The following is an 11,127-nucleotide window of genomic DNA, read 5'->3' as shown; positions in this document are numbered from 1 at the left end:
GATTAGCATTAGCTACCACTGATCCCTAGCTCTATCACATTAGCATTAGCATTACTACCACTGATCCTAGCCTCACATTAGCATACTACACTGATCCTAGCCTATCACCATTAGCATTACTACCTGAATCGATCCTGGCCTATCATCATCATCATTACTCCCATGATCAGCCTATCTTCATTAGCATTACTACCACTGATCCCTAGCCTATCACCATTAGCATTAGCATTACTACCACTGATCCCTAGCCTATCAACATCATCATTATTTCCACTGATCCTAGCCTATCACCATCACTACCATGATCCCTGGCCTATCATCATCATCATTACTACCACTGATCCCTGGCTATCATCATCATCATTACTACCATGATCCCTAGCCTATCACCATCATCATTACTACACTGATCCTAGCCTATCATCATTAGCATTACTACCACTGATCCCTAGCCTATCATCATCATCATCATTACTACCACTGATCCTAGCCTATCATCATTAGCATTACTACACTGATCCCTAGCCTATCATCATTAGCATTACTACCACTGATCCTAGCCTATCACATCATCATCATCATTACTCACTGATCCCTAGCCTATCACCATCATCATCATCATTACTACCACTGATCCCTAGCCTATCATCATCATCATCATTACACCAACGACCTGCCTACATCATCATATCATTATTACACTGATCCTGGCCTATCACCATACATTACTTACACTGATCCCTAGCCTATCATCATCATCAATCATTACTACATGATCCTAGCCATCATATATCATTAGCATTACTACCACTGATCCCTAGCCTATCACCATTAGCATTACTACCACTGTGCCTGGCCTATCATCACCAATTAGCGCAACGACACCCACACTGCTCAAGTCATAGGCACCTTTTTTAGTCTAATGATGTTGGTAAAGACTGCCTCAGTGCCATGGTAGCCTATAGACTGCTATGGGTACTCGGTAATTGGCTGGTCTTCAGTAGCTAACTATAGACTGCTATGGGTACTCGGTAATTGGCTGGTCTTCAGTAGCTAACTATAGACTGCTATGGGACTAAGGTTTGGTAGGGGAAGGCCCAGATTGGGTCAGTCAACTTTCCCCTCAGGAAATTGGTGCATTTGACAGACATTTCCTGAAACCTAGAGCTATAAATTAAATCCAACATTGTAGTAACACAGAAGTATTGTGTTTGATGCTAAATGAAATTGAGGTGTTTTTTCGAGGTTAAATTGAGGGGTAATGATTATTCTAAAATCAATAGGTGACTTGAGGTGGATAGTCTAGTGAAAATGCAAACGGGCTGCTTCTCTTCATTTGTTTGAGGAGAAAATTCTAAATAATTCAATTAATGGATGCAATGTTTAGTCTAGTTCCTGTAGGATAGATGAATATGAATCCTAGTTTACTGTAGGATAGATGGAATATGAAACAACTGAGCTAGGCCTATAGGAGCTGGTTCCAGATTCTATCCTCGACCTCATCCACCACGCCTGACTCATCCACCAGGCCCTGACCTCATCCACCAGCGCCCTGACCTCATCCCAGCGCCCTGACCTCATCCACCAGCGCCCTGACTCCATCCATCACTGCCTTACTCATCCACCAGCGCCTGACCTCATCACCAGCGCCCTGCCTCATCCACCAGCCTACCTCATCCCACCAGGTATTTGAGAGGGACAGATACACAAATGATTCATAAACATAGGCCTGCTAATCTTTAACAGTTTAACATAACTTTCAGTGCAGGATGGTATTAGCAGAACAGCTCTCTGCCATGTGTTTTCCACCCACAGTGAGGAGCACTGAACTACCACAAACAGCAATGTTGCTGGTCAATGTGCTCGTGCCTACTACACATGAGATAAAAAAATTGTGCGGGCAAGAATTTGTTCTCGCTTAGTTGACTAACGCTGTAGCTAACTACTTAGTCGTAATGACGCCTTAGCTAAGGAGCTAACTGCTAATAGTGCTTATGTGCTTGACTAACACATAGAATTATGGAAAATGTATTTGCCAACAGTTGGTTCTCCATTTCCCCCTCACACATCAGTGGTATGAACAGAGAGCTGCAGTGAGGAGAACATTACTTGACTACAGGGGGGGGGCGGAGAGCTGGAGATGGTTTCTCTCGGCCAAGTCCTCTGATTGGCTCACTCCCAACTTCAGACGGTTGAGTTCAAAACCAAATGTGCCAAATAGAAGCCTAGAACCTATGGTAAATGCATGTTGGCAGGTCTGCATTATTACTAACAAACTAGTACATCATCTTAATACATTTCTGTGCAGATTTTCCAGAGTTTGTCTGGTTATTAAACATTAGTATATAGTAATATAAAAGACGGCAAAATAAAAGCTGGGGATCCTTAAGGAACCAACGAGCTCAGACACAGCTGTATAGTCCTGACTGGGGATCCTTAAGGAACCAACGAGCTCAGACACAGCTGTATATGTCCTGACTGGGGATCCTTAAGGAACCAACGAGCTCAGACACAGCTTGTATAGTCCTGACTGGGGATCCTGAAGGAACCAACGAGCTCAGACACAGCTGTATAGTCCTGACTGGGGATCCTTAAGGAAACAGCTCAGACACATGCTGCCCCTAATTATCCACCTTTTCTCAAAGTGTTTCACGTTGCACACTCCCATCATGGATTTAACAATGGTGTAAAGAAACTCCCTTCAGCCAATGATTACAATCCAATGCTTTAAATCCATGACATGGAGTGTGCCACACTTTGGTAGGAAGGGTGGAGAATCTGGAACAGCCTCAACATGGGAGCATAGAGTCTAGAGCCTGGCCACGCAGCTGTGTCTCAGACTAGAGCCTGGCCACGCACGCTGGTGTCTCAGTCTAGAGCTGGCCACGCAGCTGTGTCTCAGTCTAGAGCCTGGCCACGCAGCTGTGTTCAGTCTAGAGCCTGGCACGCAGCTGTGTCTCAGTCTAGAGCCTGGCCACGCAGGTGTGTCTCAGTCTAGAGCCTGGCACGAGGTGTGTTCAGACTAGAGCTGGCCACCCAGCTGTGTCTCAGACTAGAGCCTGCCACCCAGCTGTGTCTCAGACTAGAGCCTGGCCACCCAGCTGTGTCTCAGACTAGAGCCTGGCCACCAGCTGTGTCTCAGACTAGAGCCTGGCACCCAGCTGTGTCTCAGACTAGAGCCTGGCCACGCAGCTGTGTCTCAGAACTAAGAGCTTGGCCACGCAGCTGTGTCTCAGTCTAGAGCCTGGCCAGCAGCTGTGTCTCAGCTAGAGCTGGCACGCAGCTGTGTCTCAGACTAGAGCTGGCCACGCAGCTGTGTCTCGTCTAGAGCCTGGCACGCAGCTGTGTCTCAGTCTAGAGCTGGCCACGCAGCTGTGTCTCAGCTAGAGCCTGGCCACGCAGCTGTGTTCAGACTAGAGCCTGGCCCCAGCTGTGTCTCAGACTAGAGCCTGGCACCCAGCTGTGTCTCAGACTAGAGCCTGGCCACCCAGCTGTGTCTCAGCTAGAGCTGGCCACGCACTGTGCTCAGACTGAGCTGGCCACGCAGCTGTGTGACTAGAGCTGGCCACGCAGCTGTGTCTCAGTTAGAGCCGCCACAGCTGTTCTCAGACAACAGGACCAAAGCAGTCTTTTAGAAGGGGGTTTGGGGTCAGGGTCAGGGGTAGCAGGTAGTACTGGTGATGCTGTTAGATGCTCTGAAACTGCATCTTTGGTTTATTCTCCGTTGGCTGCACTTGGATGTTGACCACGTTGTTGCTAGGCGACATGTGTTGTCTCGTCGGTCCGACATCTGTTTCTGAGACCCGATGCGATAGATTTCTGCAGGGGGGGGGGGGGGGGAAGAGAGACAGGGCATTAACATCACTCACACAGAAAGAGAACACTAGAGCTCTATCTCACCGTTTCCCACAACCCACTGGAGGAGATCACTCCCTCTGCCTTTTGAGGAGATGGGGATTATAGTCAAGAAAGCCTATACCTAAAGTTGTTCACAGCTAGTGTTAAGTACCTCTGTGTAGGTGAGTGTTAGGCTCTAAATAAGGACAAGGAGGTGTGGTATAACGGCAATATACCACGGCTAAGGGCTGTTCTTAGTCACACACATCAGAGTATATTGGCATATATCCAAACCCTGAGGTGCCTTATTGCTATTTTAAACTGGGCAGTAAAATGTTCTGTCATACCTGTGGTATACGGTCTGATATACACGGCTGTCACCAATCAGCATTCAGGGCTGGAACCACCAGTTTTCTAATGGTCTTTAAGTAGCATGTTTGTGCAGGACTTTACTCCCAGCTTAACAGGAAGCTATCTAAACAATCACCACAGCACTCCTTTAAAACGTTGGTTTGACTACATTGTGTGCGTGTTAGTGCAGAACAGGGCAGAGCAGGACAGGTAGGACAGGGCCAGAAGGAGGAGCTGGTAGCAGCAGGACAGGGTCAGAGGAAGGAGCTGGTAGACAGCAGGACAGGGTCAGAGGAAGGAGCTGGTAGACAGCAGGACAGGATCAGAGAAAGAGCTGGTTGACAGCAGGACAGGGTCAGAGGAAGGAGCTGGTAGACAGCAGGACAGGGGTTCAAGGAGGAAGGAGCTGGTACAATAAGCAGCAGGCCTATCATCATCATCATTACTCCCACTGATCCCTAGCCTATCATCATTAGCATTACTACCATTGATCCCTAGCCTATCATCATCATCACCATTAGCATTAGCATTACTACCACTGATCCCTAGCCTATCACCATTAGCATTAACATTACTACCACTGATCCCTAGCCTATCACCATCACTACCACTGATCCCTGGCCTATCATCATCATCATTACTACCACTGATCCCTGGCCTATCATCATCATCATTACTCCCACTGATCCCTAGCCTATCACCATCACTACCACTGATCCCTGGCCTATCATCATCATCATTACTACCACTGATCCCTGGCCTATCATCATTACCTCTGACCTGGCCTGCTGTCTACCAGCTCCTCTCTGGCCCTGGTCCTGCTGTCTACCAGCTCCTTCCTCTGACCCTGTCTGCTGTCTACCAGCTCCTTCCCTCTGACCCTGTCCTGCTGTGCTACCAGCTCCTTCCTCTGACCCTGTCTGCTGTCTACAAGCTCTTCCTCTGACCTGTCCTGCTGTCTATCGCAGCTCCTTCCTCTGGCCCTGTCCTGCTGTCTACCGAGCTCCTTCCTCTGACCCTGTCCTGCTGTCTACCAGCTCCTTCCTCTGCCCTGTCCTGCTGTCTACCAGCTCCTTCCTCTGACCTCTGTCCTGCTGTCTACCAGCTCCTTCCTCTGACCCTGTCCTGCTGTCTACCAGCTCCTTCCTCTGCCCTGTCCCTGCTGTCTACCAGCTCTTTCCTCTGACCCTGTCTGTCTACCAGCTCTTCCTCTGACCTCGTCCGCTCTACCAGCTCTTTCCTGACCCTGTCCTGCTGTCTACACCCTCTCTGCTCTGTCTGCTGTCTCCAGCCCTCTCTGACCTGTCCTGCTGTCTACCAGCTCTTCCGTTCCAGACCCTGTCCTTGCTGTTCTACCAGCTCTTCTCTGACGCTGGTTCTCTGCTGGTCTACCAGCTCTCTTCCTCTGACCTCTGCTGTTACCTAGTCTGTCTACCGCCCTTCCTCTGCCCTGTCCTGCGTGTCTACCAGCTCTTCTCTGCCCTGTCCTGTCCTGCTGTCTACCAGCTCCTTCTCTGACCTGTCTGCTGCTGTCTACAGCTTCTTCCTCTGACCCTGTCCTTGCTGTCTCCGCAGCTCTCTCTGCCCTGGTCCTGCTGTCTACCAGCTCCTTCTCTGACCCTCTCCTGACTGTCTACAGCTCCTTCTCTGGACCCTGTCCTGTTCTGCTGTCACCAGCTCTTCCTCTGACTTCCTGTGTCAGCCCTTCCTGCCCTGTCCTGCCTTGACTAGCTCCTTCCTCTGACCTGTCCTGCTGTCTACCAGCTCCTTCCTCTGACCCTGTCCTGCTGTACCAGCTACCTTCCTCTGACTGTCCTGCTGTCTACCAGCTCTTCCTCTGACCCTGTCCTGCTGTCTACGCAGCTCCTTCCTCTGACCTGTCCTGCTGTCTACCAGCCTACCTTCCTGGCCCTTCTGCTGTTCTACCAGCTCCTTCCTCTGACCCTGCCTGCTGTCGTACCAGCTCCTTCCTCTGACCTGTCCTGCTGTCTACCAGCTCTTTCTGACCCTGTCCTGCTGTCTACCAGCTCCTTCCTCTACCTGTCTGCTGTCTACAGCCTTCCTCCTGGCCTGTCCTACCTGTCCTGCTCTGCCCTGTTCTGCACTAACACGCACACAATGTAGTCAAAACCAACGTTTTTAAAGGGAGTGCTATGCGTGATTGTGTTAGATAGCTTCCTGTTTAAGCTGTGGTAAGTCTGCAGCAACATGCTACTTAAAGACCATTAGAACTGGGTGGTTCCAGCCCTGATCTGATTGGCTGACAGCCGTGGTAATATCAGACGTAACCAGCAGTATGACAGAACATTTTACTGCTCCAGTTTAAAATAGCAATAAGGCACCTCAGGGGTTTGTGATATATGGCCCAATATAACTCTGAATGTGTCGTTGACTAAGAACAGCCCTTAGCCTGGGTATATTGGCCGTATACCACACCTCCTTGGTCCTTATTGATAGAGCCTAACACTCACCTACACAAGGGGTACTTAACACGTAGCTGTGAACAACTTGTAGGTACAGGCTTGTCCTTGACTATATATCCCCATCTCTCAAAAGCAGAGGGAGTGATCTCCTCCAGTGGGTTGTGGGAAAGGGTGTGGAAGATAGAGTCTAGTGTTCTCTTTCTGTTGAGTGAATGTTAATGCCCTGGTCTCTCTTCCCCCTCCCCCCCCCCCTGCAGAAATCTATCGCATCGTGTCTCAGAAACAGATGTGGACCGACGAGACAACGACATGTCGCCTAGCAACAAGTGGTCAACATCCAGGTGCAGCCAACGGAGAATAAACCAAAGATGCAGTGTTGTCAGAGCATCTAACAGCATCACCAGTACTACCTGCTACCCCCTGACCCTGACCCCAAACCCCTTCTAAAAGACTGCTTTGGTCCTGTTTGTCTGAGACACAGCTGGGTGGCCAGGCTCTAGTCTGAGACAACGCTGGGTGGCAGGCTCTAGTCTGAGACACAGGCTGGGTGGCCAGGTCTAGTCTGAGACAACAGCTGCGTGGCCAGGCTCCTGACTGAGACACCAGGCGTGCGTGGGCCAGGCTCTAGACTGAGACCACAGGCTGCGTGGCCCAGGCTCTAACTGAGACACTGCATGCGGGCGCAGGTTCTAGACTCGAGACACCAGCTTGCGTGGCCAGGCTTCTAGACTGAGACACAGCTGGCGTGGCCAGCTCTAGACTGAGACACAGCTGCGTGGCCCAGGCTCTAGACTTGAGACACAGCTGCGTGGCAGGCTCTACTCTGAGACACAGCTGCGTGTGCCCAGGTTAGTCTGAGACACAGGCTGCGTGGCCAGGCTCTAATTCTGAGACACATGCTGCTGGCCAGGCCTAGACTGAGACACAGCTTCGTGGCAGTGCTTAGTCTGAGACACAGCGTGCGTGAGCCAGGCTTCTAGTTCTGAGACAGTCCAGCTGGGTGGCCAGGCTTCCTAGTCTGAGACACAGCTGGGTGGCGCGGCTCTAGTCTGAGACACAGCTGCGGGGCAGGCTCTGACGAGACACAGGCTTGCGTGGCCAGGTCAGTCTGAGACCCGCTGCGTGGCCAGGCTCTAGTCTGAACACAGGCTGGGTGGCCAGGCTCTAGTCTGAGACGAACAGCTGGGTGGCAGGCTTAGTCTGAGACACAGCTGGGGTGGCCAGGCTCTAGTCCTGAGACACAGCTGGGTTGGGCCAGGCTCTAGACTGAGACACTAGCTCTGCGAAACATGGGCGGCTCTGACTGAGACACAGCCTGCGTGGCCAGGCCTCTAGTCTCGAGACACAGCTGCGTGCCAGGCTCTAAGCCTGACACACTGCGTGGCCATCTGCCAGACACAGCTGGGTGGCCAGGCTCTAAGACTGAGACACACCTGCAGTGGCCAGGCCTAGACTGAGACACAGCTGCGTGGCCATGGGCTCTAGACTGAGACACAGCTGCGGTGGCAAGGCTCTAGTCAGACACAGCTGGTGGCAAGGCTCGAGATCTGCAGACACAGCTTGGCGTGGCAGGCTCTAGACTGAGCACACATGCTGCCGTGGCCAGGCTCTAGTCTAGACACAGCTGCGTGGCCAGGCTCTAGTCTTTGAGACCGCTGCGTGGCCAGGCTCTAGATGAGACACAGCTCGTGGCCAGGCTCTAGACGAGACAGCTGCGTGGCCAGGCTCTAGGACTGAGACACAGCTGCGTGGCCAGGCTCTAGTCTGAGACACAAGGCTGCGTGGCCAGGCTCTAGACTGAGACACAGCTGCGTGGCCAGGCTCTAGTCTGAGACACAGTGCGTGGCCAGGCTCTAAGTCTGAGACACAGCTGCGTGGCCAGGCTCTAGACTGAGACACTGGTGGCAGGCTCTAGTCTGAGACACAGCTGCGTGGCAGGGCTCTGACTTGAGACACAGCTGCGTGGGCCAGCTCTAGTCCTGGACACAGGTGCGTGGCCAGGCTCTAGACTCTATGCTCCATGTGAGGCTGTGTCCAGATTCGTCCACCCTTCCTACAAAGTGTGGCACACTCCATGTCATGGATTTTAAAGGCATTGATTGTAATAATTGGCTGAAGGGAGTTTCTTTACACCATTGTTAAATCCATGATGGGAAGTGTGCAAGTGAACACTTTGAGAAAAGGGTTGGATATTGGGTGCAGCATGTGCTCTGCGCTCGTTGGTTCCTTAAGGATCCCAGTCAGGACTATACAGCTGTGTCTGAGCTCATTGGTTCCTTCAGGATCCCCAGTCAGACTATACAGCTGGTGTGTTGAGCTCGTTGGTTCCTTAGGATCCCAGTCAGGACTATCAGCTGTGTTGAGCTCGTTGGTTCCTTAAGGATCCCCAGTCAGGAGACTATACAAGCTGTGTCTGAGTCGTTGGTTCCTTAAGGATCCCCAGTCAGGATATACAGCTGTGTCTGAGCTCATGGTTCCTTAAGGATCCCCAGTCAGGACTATACAGCTGGTTTGAGCTCGTTGGTTTCCTAAGGATCCCAGTCAGGACTATACAGCTGTGTCTGAGCTCGGTTGGTTCCTTAAGGATCCCAGTCAGGACTATACGGTGTCTGGCTCGTTGGTTCCTTAAGGATCCCAGGTCAGGATATACAGCTGTGTCTGAGCTCGTTGGTTCTTAAGGATCCCCAGTCAGGACTATACAGCTGTTGTCTGAGCTCGTTGGTTCTTAGGATCCCAGCTTTTTATTTTGCCGTCTTTATATTACTATATAGTATGTTTTAAAATAACCCTAGACAAGACTCTGAAGATTGCACAGAAATGTATCATAGATGCTGTACTAGTTTTGTTACGTAAAATGCAGACCTGCCAACAGCATTGTACCATAGGGCTTCTAGGCTTCTATTTGGCACTTGTGGTTTTGCACTCACCGCCTGAAGTTGGAGCGTGAAGCAATCAGAGGACTTGGCGCAGGAAGAAACCATCTCCAGCTCCGCCCCCCCCCCTGCTAGTCATGGTAATGGTTCTCCTCGACTGGCGCTCTCTGGTTCATCCACTGAATGTGTGAGGGGAATGCGAGAACCAAACTGTTTGGCAAATCAACATCTTTCCATAATTCTATGTGTTAGTCCCAAGCCCATAAGCACTATTATAGAGTTAGCTCTTAGCTAAGGCGTCATTACGACTAAGGTAGTTAGCTAAAGCGTTTAAGTCAACTAAGCGAGAACAAATTTCTTGCCCGCATCATTTTTTTTATCTCTGTAATGGTAGTAGGCACGAGCAAGTTTGGACCAGCAACATGTGCTGTGGTTGTGGTAGTTCAGGGTGCCTCACTGTGGGATGGAAACAGACATGGCAGAGAGCTGTTCTGCTAATGACCATCCTGCACTGAAAGTTATGTTTAAACTGTTAAAGATTAGCAGGCTATGTTAATGAACATTTGTGTATCTGTCTCCTTCAAATACCTGGTGGATGAGGTCAGGGCGGTGGGTGGATGAGGTTCAGGGCGCTCGGTGGAGTGAGGTCAGGCGCTGGTGGATGAAGGTCAGGCGCGCTGGTGGATGAGGTCACGGGATTGAGCGGCGGGTGGATGAGGTCAGGCGCTGGTGGATGAGGTCAGGGGCGCTGGGTGGACTGAGGTCTAGGGCGCTGGTGGATGAGGTCGGGCGCTGGTGGATGAGTCAGGGGCGTGATGAGGTCAGGATAAGACTTGGAACACAGCTCCTATAGGTAAGCTCAGTTGTTTCATTTCATCTATCCTACAGTAAACATAGGATTCATATTCATCTCATCTCAGGAAACCTAGAACCTATGTACATGCATCCATTAATTGCAATTATTTAGAATTTCTCTCAAACAAATGTAAGAAGCAAGGCCCGTCTTTGCATTTTTCACTAGACTAGATGCCTTCAAGTCACTATTTGATTTAGATTATCATTACCCCTCAATTTAACCTCGGAAAAAACACCTAATTTCATTACATCACACACAATACTTTGGTTTACTACATGTTGGATTTAATTTATAGCTTAGGTTTGCAGGAAATGTCTGTCACATGCACCAATCTTCCTGGGAAAGTTGACTGACCCAATCTGGGCCTCCCTACCAAACCTTAGTCCCATAGCACGTCTATAGTTAGCGTATGCAAGACCAGCCAATTACGTCCCCTAGTCTAAGTCTATACAACACATTAGAGTACCCTAGGTTATGTTAGTGTACTGAAGAGCCAGCCAGATTACCCGGACCCCATAGCAGTCTATAGTAGCTACGAAGACAGCAATTACTCGGACACATGCTCTTCTGGCACCATGTACGAGGCAGTCTTAGAACAAATATTAACTAAAGGTGCCTATGACTTGAGCAGTGTGGGTGTCGTTGCGCTGATTGGTGATGATAGGCAGGGCACAGTGGTAGTAATGCTAATGGTGATAGGCTAGGGATCAGTGGTATAAGTGCTAATGACTGATGATGATAGGCTAGGATATCAGTGGTAGTAAGTCGATGATGTATGATGATAGCT

General features: G+C 50.3%; 3 long non-coding RNA genes and 1 pseudogene across 4 annotated transcripts in view; 1 reads left to right on the top strand and 3 right to left on the bottom strand.

Moving 5' to 3' along the window:
- The window catches only part of LOC139026680 (uncharacterized), a 2,809-nt gene extending 1,329 nt beyond the window's left edge, over window positions 1-1,480 (bottom strand). Inside the window, exons 1-4 of one of the 2 annotated variants that reach the window (XR_011478573.1) lie at window positions 809-1,480; window positions 586-673; window positions 406-480; window positions 314-337 (exon numbers count right to left, since the gene is read on the bottom strand). This is a non-coding gene — a long non-coding RNA (uncharacterized lncRNA). Of the gene's footprint in view, window positions 1-313; window positions 338-405; window positions 481-585; window positions 674-735; window positions 763-808 lie in introns of those variants that run through there. The other variant, XR_011478572.1, reaches the window with a different exon arrangement.
- Window positions 1,481-3,034: 1,554 nt separating this feature from the next.
- Window positions 3,035-11,127, bottom strand: part of LOC139026679 (ras-related protein Rab-11A-like) — a 14,454-nt pseudogene continuing 6,361 nt past the window's right edge.
- On the top strand, window positions 6,874-8,654 carry LOC139026678 (uncharacterized). The gene is made up of 3 exons (XR_011478571.1): window positions 6,874-7,110; window positions 8,343-8,512; window positions 8,601-8,654. It is a non-coding gene; the product is annotated as an uncharacterized lncRNA (long non-coding RNA).
- LOC139026677 (uncharacterized) overlaps window positions 9,128-11,127 on the bottom strand; it is a 5,714-nt gene continuing 3,714 nt past the window's right edge. Inside the window, exon 3 of the long non-coding RNA XR_011478570.1 lies at window positions 9,128-9,172. This is a non-coding gene — a long non-coding RNA (uncharacterized lncRNA). The remainder of the gene's footprint in view (window positions 9,173-11,127) is intronic.

The sequence above is a fragment of the Salvelinus sp. IW2-2015 genome, unplaced genomic scaffold (assembly GCF_002910315.2).
Source record: "Salvelinus sp. IW2-2015 unplaced genomic scaffold, ASM291031v2 Un_scaffold5474, whole genome shotgun sequence".
NCBI lineage: Eukaryota > Metazoa > Chordata > Actinopteri > Salmoniformes > Salmonidae > Salvelinus > Salvelinus sp. IW2-2015.
Note: the sequence above shows the minus strand (reverse complement) of the source record. Positions and strands in the feature narration are given on the sequence as shown.